Below are 15,211 nucleotides of genomic sequence, written 5' to 3'. Positions count from 1 at the left end.
AATTCAAAATTTATGAAATAAATTATCTTCCCTTAAGCGGGCACTCCTTTGGCGTTGAATGAGTAGGTGCCCGCCCAAAGAAGGTTCCACAGTAGTGAAATGAGTGATGCTGCACCGCTCGTCAGTAGTCGTGCACATAACACTTCAGCAGCGAAAGCTCACGATGCGGGCGTTTGCACAGGTTGGTTTCTTGTTGGCCGTGAAAATGCTAAAGCTGCAAAGCAATACACACACACATACAGATTCCAGCGCTTACATGTGGATGAGTGTGATAAGTGCACACACAAGAATGGCGAGAGCAAAACAAAACGCATTAAACGAAAGTGAAACCAAAAGTGGAAGTGGAAAAGCTCTGTGTAGCGCTGCGTACAGCTGTTTACTGTGATTAGTTACATGGCTGAGAAAACTTGGTAAAAAGTATTTATGATGGGATGCCTTAAAGACAACTCAAGCGGCTTTAGCCATCCGTCCGCAACCAAACAGCATAAACATCGACAACAGCTGCTGGTAAAAGCGCAACTTTTTGCATACTTTTGAATGTTTGAATGCATGAGTGTGTCCCTGTGCCCTTGTGTGTACGATTAGCGGCAGCTATCAGCCATCGTGAGACCTACATGCCTACATATATGGGAATTGTTCGCTGATATCCGCCGCCGAGTGCTCAGTTGCGTGCAGACGCACCACGAAAATGGACGTGAATTTAAACGGTGACGTTTAAATGTCGTAACGACGGCGATTCTTACTTTTGCTCTTGCTCTTGTCTTGTGTATGTGTTTGTTTTGCATATTCTTTGAAAAGTGAAATTGAAGGATGTTTTTATGGGATAAAAAAATTATTTTCACTGAAAATAAAAGTGAGCGCGTTGGTGGATTGGTGCAGCTGAAGTGTGTGGAGTGAATTAAAAAAAACAAAAAGATGTGCAATAAAAATAAAATGAATGAAAAAGATAAATGACACCAATAAAACAAAATTTATAAAAAATTTAAATTTTGTTTTAAATATTTACTAAAATATATTTTTTATTTTAAATTGTCAATTCCTTTATGTGCTTTAGATTAAATCACTACAAAATTCTAGAAAATACTTAAATGGCCGTAAAGAATAAAGTAGCAAATACCCTCAGTTCCTAACTCACACATCCCACCTCCAAAGCTGCTTGTAAAGCTACCAAATACCTATCGATAACTACAACTAAAACTTATCAAAAGGCGTCATCACAATCGCGTCAGCAGGTGAGTGTCCTTGAAGCTTCGCTTATTTATTACATGCACGCATTCATACATTCATACATATATACAAGTGCCTCCACCCGGCTACACGGGAAACCACTCACTACAAGAAAAACTTTTACAAACGATTTACCTGAATGGGTGCGGACCAATACATACAAGTTAAATATGAAGGTCACTTCTGATATATGTATATGAACGTGTATATACTAGTAGGTTGATTAATTTTGCGCCACTTTGTATCATATTTTTTTTTTTTTATTAATACTTTTATTTGCAATCTATTTAAGAACAATAAGCAAATTATATAACATTGTGGTTATTTGACATGTATTATTGATCTCCAGTGAAAACAATAATAATATACTTATATGTAATACATATATTTATACCAAGTTAAGGCTATACGTGTGATAACGTTATATGAATATGCTGTAAACTTATTAATAAATAGTGATTAGGTACGAAATGGGAGGTCTAAAACATGTTGTCTTTTCAGTCTTATTATTTCATTGGTTTCATCTAAGAGAGTTATTGCAAGCGGGTTTTCATAATAGCTGATCCTTTGCAAATATGCTGTACTGAATCTTTTAATCTCAGTTTTTATGAAAGGAATATGTAAGTCTGAATGAATGGCTTTATTGGTAATGAACCAGGGTGCACTCGTTATCAATCGAAGGGTTTTCGACTGATATCTTTGTAAGATTTCTATATTAGAATTAGAGGCTGTTCCCCAAAGTTGTACGCCATATGTCCATACTGGCTTCAATAAGGCTTTGTATAATAATAATTTGGTTTCAAGGTAAAGTGGTGACTTAGGTCCAAGTAACCAATAAAGTTTTCTTGTTTTAATTTTTAATTGGTTAGCTTTAGCTTGTATATGACACTTCCATGTTAATCGCTTGTCTAGGTGTAAGCCTAAATATTTTACACTGTTACATTTAGGAATAATGTTTCCATTGATCTGCAAGTCAGGACAGTCAAATCGCCGTAGTGTAAATAAAACATGTACAGATTTGTTGGTATTAACTTTAATCTTCCAGCAGTCTAACCAGACCTGCAAGTAATTCAATGCAATTTGTACTAGTGAGGTAGATTCGGTTGGAGAATAACTTGATGCAAGAAAAGCGGTATCATCAGCATATGTTGCAATAAGTATATTTTCAGTTACTGGCATATCTGATGTGAAAATAGTATAAAGAACTGGACCGAGTACGCTTCCTTGAGGTACCCCAGCTTTGATGTATGCAATGCTAGATGTTTCATCTTTCACTTTCACGTAAAATGATCTTTCAGTAAGATACGATTTTAGAATTAAATATATCTGTGAGGGGAAAATTTTTTTCAATTTGTATAAAAGACCATGATGCCACACTTTGTCAAATGCTTGTTGGATATCCAAAAAGACAGCTGAACAATACTCTTTTCTCTCGAAAGAATCAACAATGAAGTTAACCACTCGGTGGCATTGTTCGGGAGTTCCATGGTCACGGCGGAAACCAAATTGATATTCAGGTATTATATTATGTTGTTTTAAAGTTGGCGATATTCTCCGTAAAAATATTCTCTCAAATATTTTAGAGAAAAGTGTCAGTAAACTTATTGGTCTGTAAGACGTTACTTCATATATATCATATATGAACATATTTTTATGTTTTTTTTTCATGTTTAAATATTTCCCAGTAGAAAAAAGAAGGAGTGAAAAGCGATTACAGAAGCTCTTCTTTGGAATCGGGAGGGCCTTACCATCTCCATGATTTCCTTAATTATTTTTTATATGAAATGAGCCAAAACGCAAGGCATTGCATTTTCGCTTGCGACGGAACATCTTATAGAAGGTGTTATTGCAAGACATTATGCCACCGCTTGTACGAGAATGCTTTTGAGAAGGAGCTGTCTTCAAGCGCTTCACAAACGCCTGGCAGTATGCCCTTCTTGCTCGCTTACTTTGTAAGGGCTGCAGGAAGCCGTCTTTGTCATGTGATATTATCTTACTTCCAAACAGCAACGATAATTTCAAAAAATTATTTTAATTTTAATAATTATAAGTATTTTAATAGATGATTTATTTATTTTTTATAAATATGAATTTTAAACAAAAAAGATAAATAAATGTAATTATAATTTTTATAACATTTAAATGATTCTTTTCCTTGTATTCCGTCGTAATTGAAATTGAGGAATACGTCTTTTCCAAATAAATTGTGGATATTTTTGGAAATGCCACCCCTTTCACATATTTTTGTTATGGTATTAATCTGTAAGTAAAAGACAATTTATAAGTTCATCTATTACATGGAGATCTGAATGAAGTATTTATTTACAGTCATGGAGTAACGATCAAGAAAATTTTTTAAAATATTTTTAGTGTGGTTTTCTTACTCGTTATCTGTTTCATATAAATATATGTCGTAAAAAAGTAATTAGGCTTTTTATTTACCAATTCATACTCTGCAAGGTTTGGTATTTCTTCCTCAAGTCGCTTCAATTCATCGATGTTTTTTATTGGAAACATTTGAATTATGTGGGAGTTTTGTTGATTTTTGGCTGCTAGCTGTTCGTATGACTTTGTAACGCCTAAGTTGCCAGTCATTCGCCGGAAAACATTCGTGTTTTCTGCCAGTTTTGCCTTAAAATTATGTCAAAGTTTAATTCGAATTTTTTTAACTGCATACAGCTGTGTAGTAGAGGAATAAGCACGTGAGTATTTTCATATGGCAAGCACATTATTTTGCAAACAATTTCATTGACATTACATCACTTTCTTGTAAAACTATACTTCTGATTTTTTCTGCATTACACTTTTTTTGAGGCTTCTACTTTTTCATTCTTTCTTTCACATAGCTTAAGTTTGCATATTAAATTATTTCGTTCCTTTAAAATTTTTCTTTTAATAGAACTCGCGCTCATTCCTCTTCTACCCATCTTTTGATTTATTTAATTTACACTCACTCTTTTTATATTATTATAAATTTTACTTTCCGAAGCACGTCTTTTCATCACAAAAATACGCTTTTAATAAATTTACAGAAATGAACGCGTCACTTTTTTTGTTTGTACCGCCTACTGTAAATTTCGACAATTGTGTATAGGTACAAACGTTAGCTCGACAGTTTATTTTGTACACCTTGCCTACTCACTTCTCGAGAAGGAGCACTGGAAGCCCTCTGTGAGCAGTGCTGTTGACATAAGCATTTCACTTGCTTAGGAGCTGTTCTGTAATAGCTTATGAAGGCAAGATATTGCACCATTTCCTTCTGGGTTATTTTCATTTTGAAGAAATACGTTTGTGTGTGCGTGTATCTACTGAAGCTTGCATTTGTTAATCAACTTACATTCTATCAAAAAAGTACTGGGAACGAAAACGCAGACCAACAGTTTTTACTGAACACAAACAAACGCTAATAATTATGGAAGAGAATGTCTCTCAGGTATGTAGGGCCGGACTTTTTTTCATGACGGGTTAAAGTTTCGGCCGAACGTGCAATAATTTATCAAAAATATTATGTATAGAATGACTTCCAATAAAATTTCTGTCTTCAGACGTCTTTGGAAGACGAAGAAATTGTTGTGGGTAAAATGTTTCACGAAAATTTTAAACAGACAATTTTATGTGTTAATATTTGCACTTATGCGGTTATGGGTAGTCAGAGGCCCGAAAAAATTATGATTTTCAATAATGTTTTTTGTTAGTCAATTGCTTTATTTTACAAAAATAAAAACATAGCATTAATACATCATGTTTCGACTTGACTTTAACAAAATTTAAAAAAAAATAATAATAATTAATAATTGTAAAAGTTATCGCTATTTGTGTGGAGCCCGTTTCTCCAGAAGTCCCGTGCGGTGATCATCACAAGTCCTTGGAGATTCATCTAAAACAATCGGTCAAATTAGTTTTGTTAATAGATAATCTTGTGCCTGATCGAAGCTTTTTTTTCAAAATTAACAATATAGCAGCCTTTTCGGATTTTCGAGAAAAAGCTCACAATTAATTGTTTAAAAAAATCGAAATTTGTGAAAAAAAGCTCCTTTGATCAGGCACGAGGTTTTATATTTTTCAAAAGCAGTATACATTTTATTCAAATCTACCAAGCGATTTTTAAGTTACAGTGATCACCAGTTCAAAAAACATAGTTTTGAGAAAAACGCATTTAAAGTTTTGCTATCGATTTATGTTCGAGTTATACGAATTATTTAATTACTTACTCTGTGCCATCTATTCCTGGGCCATAAATAGTTCTTCAGTCGTCATAGCAGCTTCCAAATATCGATTTGCTGTTGCCTACGTAGCATTTTACCTTCTCGAGTATTCTCGTTTGCGCGCTTATCTGCCACTTTCATACGTGCAGCAGCCATTTTTCTTTTTAGCTACTTGCTCTCGAACGCTCCGAAGCGCCCGCGCGCCCTTTGTTGAATAACTCGAAAAGTATTTGTCGGATTCATTTATTTATATAATTTATTTATTTATTTAATATAATGAAATATACTTATAAATAAATATATTACATATTTGTGGCAGCACTAGCAACAATGCCTTCAGCTGCTTAGTGTATATAATAGATGCTACTATATTAGTATTAGTATAAATAATTATAATTTATATAACCAAAATTAAATTTGATAGTTTAAGTTCATTAAATTTTGTTACTTAATTTAGCTTTGCTGATATATTTGTATATTATTGAAATATTTTTTGCAGTAGGAGCTTTTAAAAGCTCTGCTGGCGTGTTCGATGGAAACATAATATTTCTCCCCTGATCTTGCTGAGTGCTGGGCATGTATCCAGGATGTGTAGCGTAGATGTTGATGTTCTTTTACAATAAACGCAACCTGGATCGTAGCTTCTATTGAGAAGATGTTGGTGTGAAAGTGCACAATGAAGAAAACTTTGAGCGCTGGAATACTACATGTTGTAGGGTAGATTGTTTTAGTTTTGTTAGGATTAATAAGGCGATACCGGTTATTGTAAGTGCTCCATAACTCTTTTTGTTGATTTTCTTTCATTTTGTAAATATAGCGTAATATATCATTTTTCTCGTTTGTCTCTACGTAGTAGCAGGGCATATGTGGTACCTTTTTAGCTTCCTTATCGGCTACTTCGTTGCCGTGGATACCGCAGTGGCTCGGTACCCACATTAATTTTATTTTAGTCTTATATGCAATCAGGGTATCTCGAATACATGCAATTAGCGGGCTTACGTTATTTGGGTTCTGAATCGCCATTATTGTTGAGAGGCTATCGGTGCATATGGTATATTTTCCTTTTGACGTTACCACCCATTTTGCTGCTGATTTCACAGCACACGGTAGGCAGGAAGCATCGATAGGTTGCACAAAAATGTCAGGTTGTATTTGTTGATGATTATAGGTGCAAAATCCGTTGGAATTGAAATCCTACCTGCTCCTTTTCAAAAGTTATTCATATTTTTATATTTCATGTTGGGAAAATTTGGAATCAATATCAAAAGTATAATCTCGTTTGAATTTGTATTATGCAAGAGAATAATAAAGAATCTTACGTAAGTTTTTAGCCGATTTTAATCGTTTCCAAGGTACACCACGTGGAGGTAACTTACTTTGTAGCATAGCTTCAGCTGAGAAAATGGAGCAGTAGGGTAATAGCAACCCTTTGCTTATACGCATGCAAAAGGGTATAGATCTTCATGGAGAATATTTTGAAAAACAATAAAGTGATTTTCGATGATTAAAATTTGTTTTTGTTCTCTAATCCCGACATATAAAAGGTACCCCTCGTAATGCAAGAATCGTCAGAAACGACTGCATACGCGGTATTAGCATAATCTTTTGATCCGTCGGTGTATACGAAAATCCAACCGTTGGAGTGAAGTTGGCGTTTTCGACTCGTAAAAACTTGTCTGAAAGTATCTGCACAGGTGTTGTGCTTTGGAAAGCACATTAATTCGTCTACCAAAAAAGAGGAATGTAGAGCCCATGGGGGATGTTTGCTGATTTTTAAGCATCTTGGATCCCGATGGATATCTGATTGCTTTTTTATATGCCGCTTTCGCGTAACCGCTTGTTTTACTTTGTTGTGTAATATAGGATTATGGGTATAAAAAAGTTTAGGTATCAGTCATAATGTGCTCAATTCGAGTCTTTCTTGGATATGTGGCATGCCAGTTTCTGCAAGTATATTCTTTGAATTCGTCGTGGGAAAAGCTCTGATGCTGCGTCTGATAACCGAATGGTATGGCGCGTAAAGTTTTTTAAGTGAGTTTCCAGCGTGGTGCCCATATATTGGAAGGCCGCACAGTGCGGCCGATTCCCGAAAAGCTGGCCAAAACTCAAAAAATTAAGTAATTGATTCAAAATTTCTTACTCGGGGGTTGTCGGGGTCGCTGATTACGAATTTGATCTTAAAATTTTGAAAATCCACCCCCTTCCACCCCTATTGGCCACCCCCTCACGTGAAATAGCGTATATTCTAGAACATAATCAAGATGCATGTAAATTTATATGTTTTCGGGGTCGCAAGGTAGCAAGTGGTAGCAGCTGAATCTTGTTTTATTCAGTAACCATTACTTTTTTGAGTAATCTTTAATAGGTTTCAAAGCAGCATATGACGGCGTTGTATTACTATACAGTTTGAAAACTCAAATTTTATAAAAAAATTGCAAAAAATGTATCTACGTATTGCTGCAGCTAAAAATTTTGTGTCGAGGTATTGATATGTACTAAAGATTTCTCGTATTTTACTAACCTTCCGAAGATGATTCCATTTGGTTTTGTTCAATTTACTCTATTACAAAATCTTTCAAATGTGTACAACTTTCACTATTCATCGACAGTAATGATGCTTAAACGAAGGCCACGTTGCGACTGAAAATTCAGAGGATACTTAGGGTACAGGACGTTGCTATGAACGGTTTTCACTACTCAAGGCATTACTGTAGCCAACCCAAAGACAAAAAAACTCTATCTAGAAACTTTTTTTTCGACTTTTGGCCAGCTTTTTGGGAATCGGCCGCACTGTGGGCCGTAATCAATGGCTGATAGGAGTAGAGCCTTAGTTGTGTTGATTAGGATATTCGGATGAATATTTGATTTTTGCGATGAGACGAATTTAATAATACTTAGTTTATCAAATAACTTTTTTTTAAAACTAAGCAATGCTCCTTAAAGTTAAATTTGGGGTCAAAAATGATACCTAAAATCTTAAGTGTATTTACATTTGGTATTTGAGTATTGTATCTTAAATTAAATCCATCACATGTTTTTTTGTGGCAAATATGTAAAGTGTTACATTTTTGAAATGATATGTTGACTCCCGATGTGATAGACCATTCACAAATTTTGTTTAAGATTTCTGTAAAAGTATTTTGACTTGCGTCAAATCGAATCTTCTTGAAAAAATCATAATATTTTTAAGATATTATACTTTAGGAAAATTAAAAAAAAAATTAAATTTTTTGAAAATTCTGACTACCCCTAATCAAAATAGAGGTGGTATACCATAATGCAATAAGCTTAACCGTAGTATTAACCACAACGATATTTATGTCATCAATTATGAGTGCTATAGCCATAAGCAACTGCTATTTACATATATTTATTTTTTCATTTATTTGTGCATTTCGAAGTGCAGAAACTAAAGAAAACATAACAATATGAGCAGAGAAAGCTGGATATTAATAATTTATTCATTAATATAGTGGCATTATATACCACAATGCAGCAAATCAACAAACAGCTGGTTATGGTTACAGTGAAAAACCAAAATTCAATTGCTCTGCACGGTTATGGTTATGACGACGACATTATGGTATGTCACCCCTAATCGATTACTGTGTTGCTCATCGGTTTGTTCGATCTGCAGATTTATATGACTATGGTTATGGCACCTCTACTTTGAGCTTTAAAAATGAATTCGATGTAATTTTACTAAATAAATAAAATGAAAATTTAAAAATGGCTCTAGTTTGGAAAATTACTTTTATTCAATTCAAAGTAAAAATGTGCGAAAATAATAAAAAATTAGGATTCAACTCATACTCGATATGACCACCTTTTGCCTTGACTATGGCCTTGAGCCGGTCCAGAAACGAATCGCAAGCTGTTCGAATGTGACTTGCAGGTATTTTGGTCCACTCGCGTGCAATGGCTTTTTTCGATGCCTCGAGACTGGTGAATCTTTTAGTTCGGTCTTTACTCTCTAAAATGGCCCAAACAGAATAATCCATCGGATTCGCGTGAAGTTTAGAACAGTTTTTTAGCCATTCTTGTTTCACTTGAGCTTTGTGAGACGGTGCCGAGTACTGTTGAAACGTCCATGGTCTGCCACCGAAATGTTTGTCTGCTCACGGCTTCAAAGCAACCTCCAGAATACTCTTCCAATAATATTTCGCATTTACCTTAACGCCAGGCTCGATGAAAACGATTGGAGAGCGCCCATCTGCGGTTACAGGGGCCCAAACCATTACCCGTGGCGGTTGCTGCCTCCTGGTGGCCAATCGATGACTCAAATTCTCGTGTGAACGGTCGGTACAATAAACTCTATCGTTTTGGCAGTTTACGAGTTGCTCAATTTGAGAAATTTTCTCGTCAGAAAGCACAATGTTCGGAAATTAACCATGCTGCTTTGGGGTGAGATCATGCGCCTTTTGGATCTTGTAAGGCTTGACTTTGAGATCATTTTTCAGTAGGCGACGGATGCTATGGACAGATATTTCCAGTTCTTTCGCCATTTGATTGGCACTTCGTCGGTGATGTCGCTCAAGTCGCTTCTTTACCTTTTAAACCCTTTCCGTGACGTTGCAGTCTTTTGATGACCACCTTCCTGAGGTTTCGCGATGCTACCAGTATTATTGTAATGAGTAATGGGGCGATAAACAAAAACTTTATTTAATTTAAGGTGCTCGAGCTCACGAAGAATCGCTGGTTGTGATTTTCCCGCCAAATATAATGCAATCACAAATCAATTACGTTTGAAATCCCTTACTGATTTTCTTTTTTCGCGTTTACTCTGGGCAAAATGCTTCCGCGCGGTTTTAAACAATACTCTGGACTGTCATTTAGCCAAATGATAGACAGTTGATGCCCGTGCATCAGCTGAGCGAGCGGTCTGAAGTTGGTTACACTACGAGTGTCGGACCCTGTACATACCATAGTAATTAGAGTTTGTGTGGCGACTAGAATATACTGCAAACGTGCGTGATTTGGGAACAGGTGACACAAAGCACCTGTGTTTTCTGTGAACATAGAATACTCGAGTAATTTTCTGCATACTTTTCCAAAGCTTAGCTACAAATTTTATTTAAAATTTCAAAATGCGACGGCGGTTTTGTTTACGATAAAACTTAGATGGCATTGTTGATATACGAAAAAAATAGCGCCTCCACTGTTCATGTTACTGATTTGCCGTCTGAACAACGATTTATTGGACGAGCGCAAGAACACATTTGAAATTAGTGGGCAGGATTCTGCTTCCGGCCTGCTTGCGCCCGTCGTAGCCGAATGGATTGGTGCGTGACTACCATTCGGCATTCAGAGAAAACGTAGGTTCGAATCTCGATGAAACACCAAAATGAAGAAAAAGTTTTTTTCTAATAGCGGTCGCCCCTCGGCAGAGAATGCCAAACCTCTGAATGTATTTTTGCCATGAAAAAGCTAATCATAAAAAATATCTGCCGTTCGGAGTCGGCTTGAAACTGTAGGTCCCTCCATTTGTGGAACAACATCGGCCCAACACCCAAAAAGGGTGTAAGCACCAATTATATATATATATTCTACTTTCGAATATCCTAAGACGTAGCACCCGAAATTACTTTCACATTTTTGCTTCGGATGTCCAAACCTTGTAATCTATTGTCCTTTATTTCTCTCACTGTTCCGCATTTTGTCGATTAATGCTTACAGAAATACTTTTTGTCGGCCAATCGAGCAATTTGGAACGAATCGATGTGATGCCATTGTAATCGAAAATTTTGTGGATAGCCCAACTGAAGCCGGTTATATCAACTGAAGTAGGATATTGTACGCGTACTAATGTTCTTTTAGAGGTCGAATGCAAAAAGAATTTAGCTATTCTTCGTATTCCATCCTAAGATGAGTCTTGTGCCAGGTAGGTAGGTAGGTAGGTAAGATGGCAAGAGTACCCCAGGTACACTACAAGTAGCACTTACGTGCCGTTTTGATACCATAATATGGACCACTACCTGTGAAAGGATTAAGGGAGGAGATAAAACCGTCTACAGCCATCCAGTGCTGTTGGTGTAGGGGAGAAGGGAGGGATCTAGGCTGGAGAATTTCATCAAGTCATCAGGGGACGCTGAGGAATCTCAAGTGCCTAGCCGCCAGAGCCGGACATCTGCAGAGAAAGTGTTCTACAGTCTCTTTCTCTGCAGGATCCCCACAGCTTCTGCAATGGGGGATGTGCGGAATTCCACGCTTCTCCGCATAAGTGCCGATCACCCAGTGGCCAGTGATCACCGCAATGAGTTTGGAAATTGAATGGCGGGGGGTTCCCATCACCTTAAGCGTCCTGTTTATATCGTATTGAGGCCATAGTGCTTTTGAAATGGCACACGATGAGACAGACCTCCATCTGTCTTGCGCTTTTCTTAGAAAGAAGTTGTGTAGTTTCCCTTTAACGACGGCCAAGGGGATACCGATGTCTGAGAAGGGGGTAGCTGGATCCGGTTCTGCCGCCCCCTTCCTGGCAAGCTCATCGGCAATTTCATTTCCCTCTATATTCCTGTGCCCAGGAACCCAGATGAGGGAAATGTTTCCTGCACGTTCGAGACGTTTAAGTTCTTCCTTACAGGAGTTCACGAGAAGAGAGCTGCAATACGGTGACGGCAGTGCCTTGATTGCAGCTTGGCTATCGGAAAAAATATTAATGTCTCCCTCCCAACAGTGATCCCGAAGCATTTTGCATGCCTGCAGGATCGCGAAGACCTCTGCTTGAAAGACGCTGCTTGTCTCCGGCAGTTTAAAGGAGACCGAAATGTTGGCTGATTTAGAGTAGACCCCCGCTCCCAATCCAGACTCCATTTTGGATCCGTCAGTGAAAACAGAGGCATCTATATCCGCACAAACTCTCCCCTCTTTCCAATCTTGCCTGCTCGGAAAGATAGCCCTGGCACAACCCTCAAAGCACAGTTTGCGGATGGAGATTTCCCCCCGAATATCAGAGAAGGAAGGGGAGATCTGCTTCAAGATGCTGCTATGTCCTACAGGAAGTTGTCTCCAAAGGCCAAACTCCTTCAGCCTAATAGCACTCTGAGCAGCAATGGATTTAATCTGCAGATCCACAGGAATTAAGTGGAGAATAACGTTGAGCGCAGCGGTGGGACATGTTCTACAGGCACCAGTGATGCCCACACATGCAGTTCTCTGCACTCTTTCTAATTTAGTGAAGTTGTAGCCCTTCTGAAGAGCTACCCACCAAACTAGGCAACCGTATGTCAAAATTGGCAGAACCACTAAGTTGTACATCCAAAGTACGACACGTGGCTTGAGACCCCATTTTTTGCCGAACATAGATTTACAGGCGTAGAAGGCTATATTGGCCTTCTTAACTCGATTTTCTATGTGCAGCTTCCAGTGGAGCTTGGGGTCAAGTATTACACCAAGATACTTGACTTCCGATGAAAGTGTAAGACACTGGTTGTTAAGTCTAGCAAGCTTAAAAGGTGGAGGCTTGAATTTTTTGGTGAATAGCATCAACTCCGTTTTGTCAGAGTTGACTCTGAGACCGCTACTGGCGGCCCATCTGCTGAGTGTAGCCAGGGCACCTTCCAAAATTTCAGCCATTACTGATGGGAGGGAACCTGAGACCATCAGGACCAAGTCATCGGCATATGCTACCACCTGGGGAGTTGCCCTTGTTCCAGATAAGTAAATTACGGCTTAGTATAAAATCAAACAGAGACTCACCCCGTTCATTGATCTCGCTGCTACCCCAAATGGTGTGTCTGGCATTTGCATCGCATCCGATCAGGATGTTCTTCTTCTTGGGCTGGAGAGTTTCCACTAAATGTTGCAACTCCTCTGGAGGCGCCGATCTGACGTGGACCATGTAGGCAGACACCAAGCAGAAGCAACTGCCACTGGATGGTTCCACCCTGACCGCAGTCACATCCGGTGAACTGAAATTAGATAGCAAAAAGGCATTAATTGTGTTCCTAACTAGGATACAGGCCCTTGTCTTGTGCCAAATGCACAGTTATTATTATTAATATTATTATTACAAAAGTTTTTTAATGACACTTTTGGATAACAGATAAATATAATGCATATTTTAGTCTTTCTCTACATATTTCGCATCCCAAATTAACACTAACAGAAATGAAGTCCAATACAAACATAACAAAAAGTCTCAAATGTTTGTAGATTCAATAGTTAAAAGTTGTTACAAAAAGTTGTTAGCGCTTCTAGAAAATTCATTAGAATCGATTTGGTTACGTACAAATAAATTACCAGATTGTGCTAATCTTTCAGGTAAACGACCAAGGCACAAACTCAATACCAGCAATATTTAGAAAATCATTGCTTTGTGTGTAATTTATTTATTCTTAAGTTTATATTGTTGGGCTTAGATTAAAGTGTAAATATTGTGGCGCAGACAACCTTGGTGGCTTTAGTTGGCGTTTTCGTACAAGTTGAGGTGTGTGTGTCTATGCTGTCGTATGGAATGTTTCACATTGCTATGTCGCTATCGATTAGCAAATACTCTTTATTAGATACTTTTCATGATTGAATATACGCTCGGATATAGCCTGCATCAATAAAATTCCATACACCAACAATCTTTTGCGTTCTTACCAAAGCCGACGTAGAGAAAGTTAGCAACAATTGAAATTGCACTGGATAGAAAGTTCATGACTGAGCCAGACAAAACTCTTTATTCCATCATTCTAAAAGGGCATCAAGTAGGCTCCCCAATTTGGATAGAGAGAACTTACGAAATTTAGGAAACTAGTATTCACAGATATGAGTGTCTGCCGTGTTTGTGAGACACTAGAGCAGATCCTTTGCGAATGCCTCGCAAAACGAAAACTCACACACATCCTGTGTGGTGGGACTCTAAGTCCATTGGTAATATGGAACAAAACACAAAAAGAAGTGCTCAAACTCATTATAATTGTAGGCTAGTGGTCAAGCGCAATATACCAATAGAAGTTGCACTATGGCCCACTACAAATGAAGTGTTACCAACTTCACACTGCTCGTATCTGTAAAACAGCTCATGACATCAACGTCAAAATTGTTCTAATGGCAGTTCAATATATTGTTTACTAGCAAACCTGGCCCCCTTCGCTGGGCACACTAAAATAGAATAGATATGGTTTAGAACAGAAAATATATGATTTTCATATTATTTATTTCTTTATTCTTTATTTAAGCGCTTTGGCATAAACAATATTTTTTGTTTTTCTATTTGTTTTTGAGTAAATATAAAATATAAATTGAAAATCAGGAAAAAAGAAGATTGTTTTTAAATTTCAAATCAACGCATATGAATAACTAAGAAACAATCGTCTTTTTTCCTGATCATCCATGAATTTTTCGTTTCAATTTATATGTTTAAGCATTGGAGCTTTTTTAACCATTATCCATTTATATTTTTCAAAAAAAAAAAAAAACGAAAAAAAAATTTTTTTCCACGAACACATAATTTCATTCGGATTTCACATTAAATTCTCAAATTTCGTAAGAAATTATTCACTGTTCCAAAATCCACTCCAAAAAAATTCACAAACAATTTTTACATGTTGCACTTACGTTTTTTCCTTATGGCATCCAAATCAGAAAGAAATATTGACACATTGTAACTCACACTGTCAATTTGACAGTTCAGTTCCGCCCCAAGCGTTAAAAAAGTAAACGACATTATGGCTGGTTCAAAAGAACGCTGTACCCGTTGCCACTGCTCCGAATTACAACCAAACTTTACGAAAATCATCTTCAATACCTACTTAACAATGTGCGTAAGTTTGGTTTACTTCGGTTCAAAG

The 15,211-nt window shown here is 37.2% G+C and overlaps 1 protein-coding gene across 4 annotated transcripts in view; it reads left to right on the top strand.

Annotated features, from left to right (window-relative positions):
• The window catches only part of LOC129239243 (acidic phospholipase A2 PA4), an 85,568-nt gene that overhangs the window by 19,904 nt on the left and 50,453 nt on the right, over positions 1-15,211 (top strand). For 2 of the 4 annotated variants that reach the window (XM_054874597.1, XM_054874600.1), the window contains one exon: positions 1,055-1,232. The gene's annotated coding sequence lies outside the window, so the exon portion shown is untranslated. Of the gene's footprint in view, positions 1-679; positions 887-1,054; positions 1,233-15,211 lie in introns of those variants that run through there. The other 2 variants (XM_054874598.1, XM_054874599.1) reach the window with 2 other exon arrangements.

Source organism: Anastrepha obliqua, chromosome 2, assembly GCF_027943255.1.
Source record: "Anastrepha obliqua isolate idAnaObli1 chromosome 2, idAnaObli1_1.0, whole genome shotgun sequence".
Lineage (NCBI taxonomy): Eukaryota > Metazoa > Arthropoda > Insecta > Diptera > Tephritidae > Anastrepha > Anastrepha obliqua.
The sequence above is the reverse complement of the archived record's forward strand: the minus strand, read 5'-3'. Positions and strand labels throughout refer to the sequence as shown.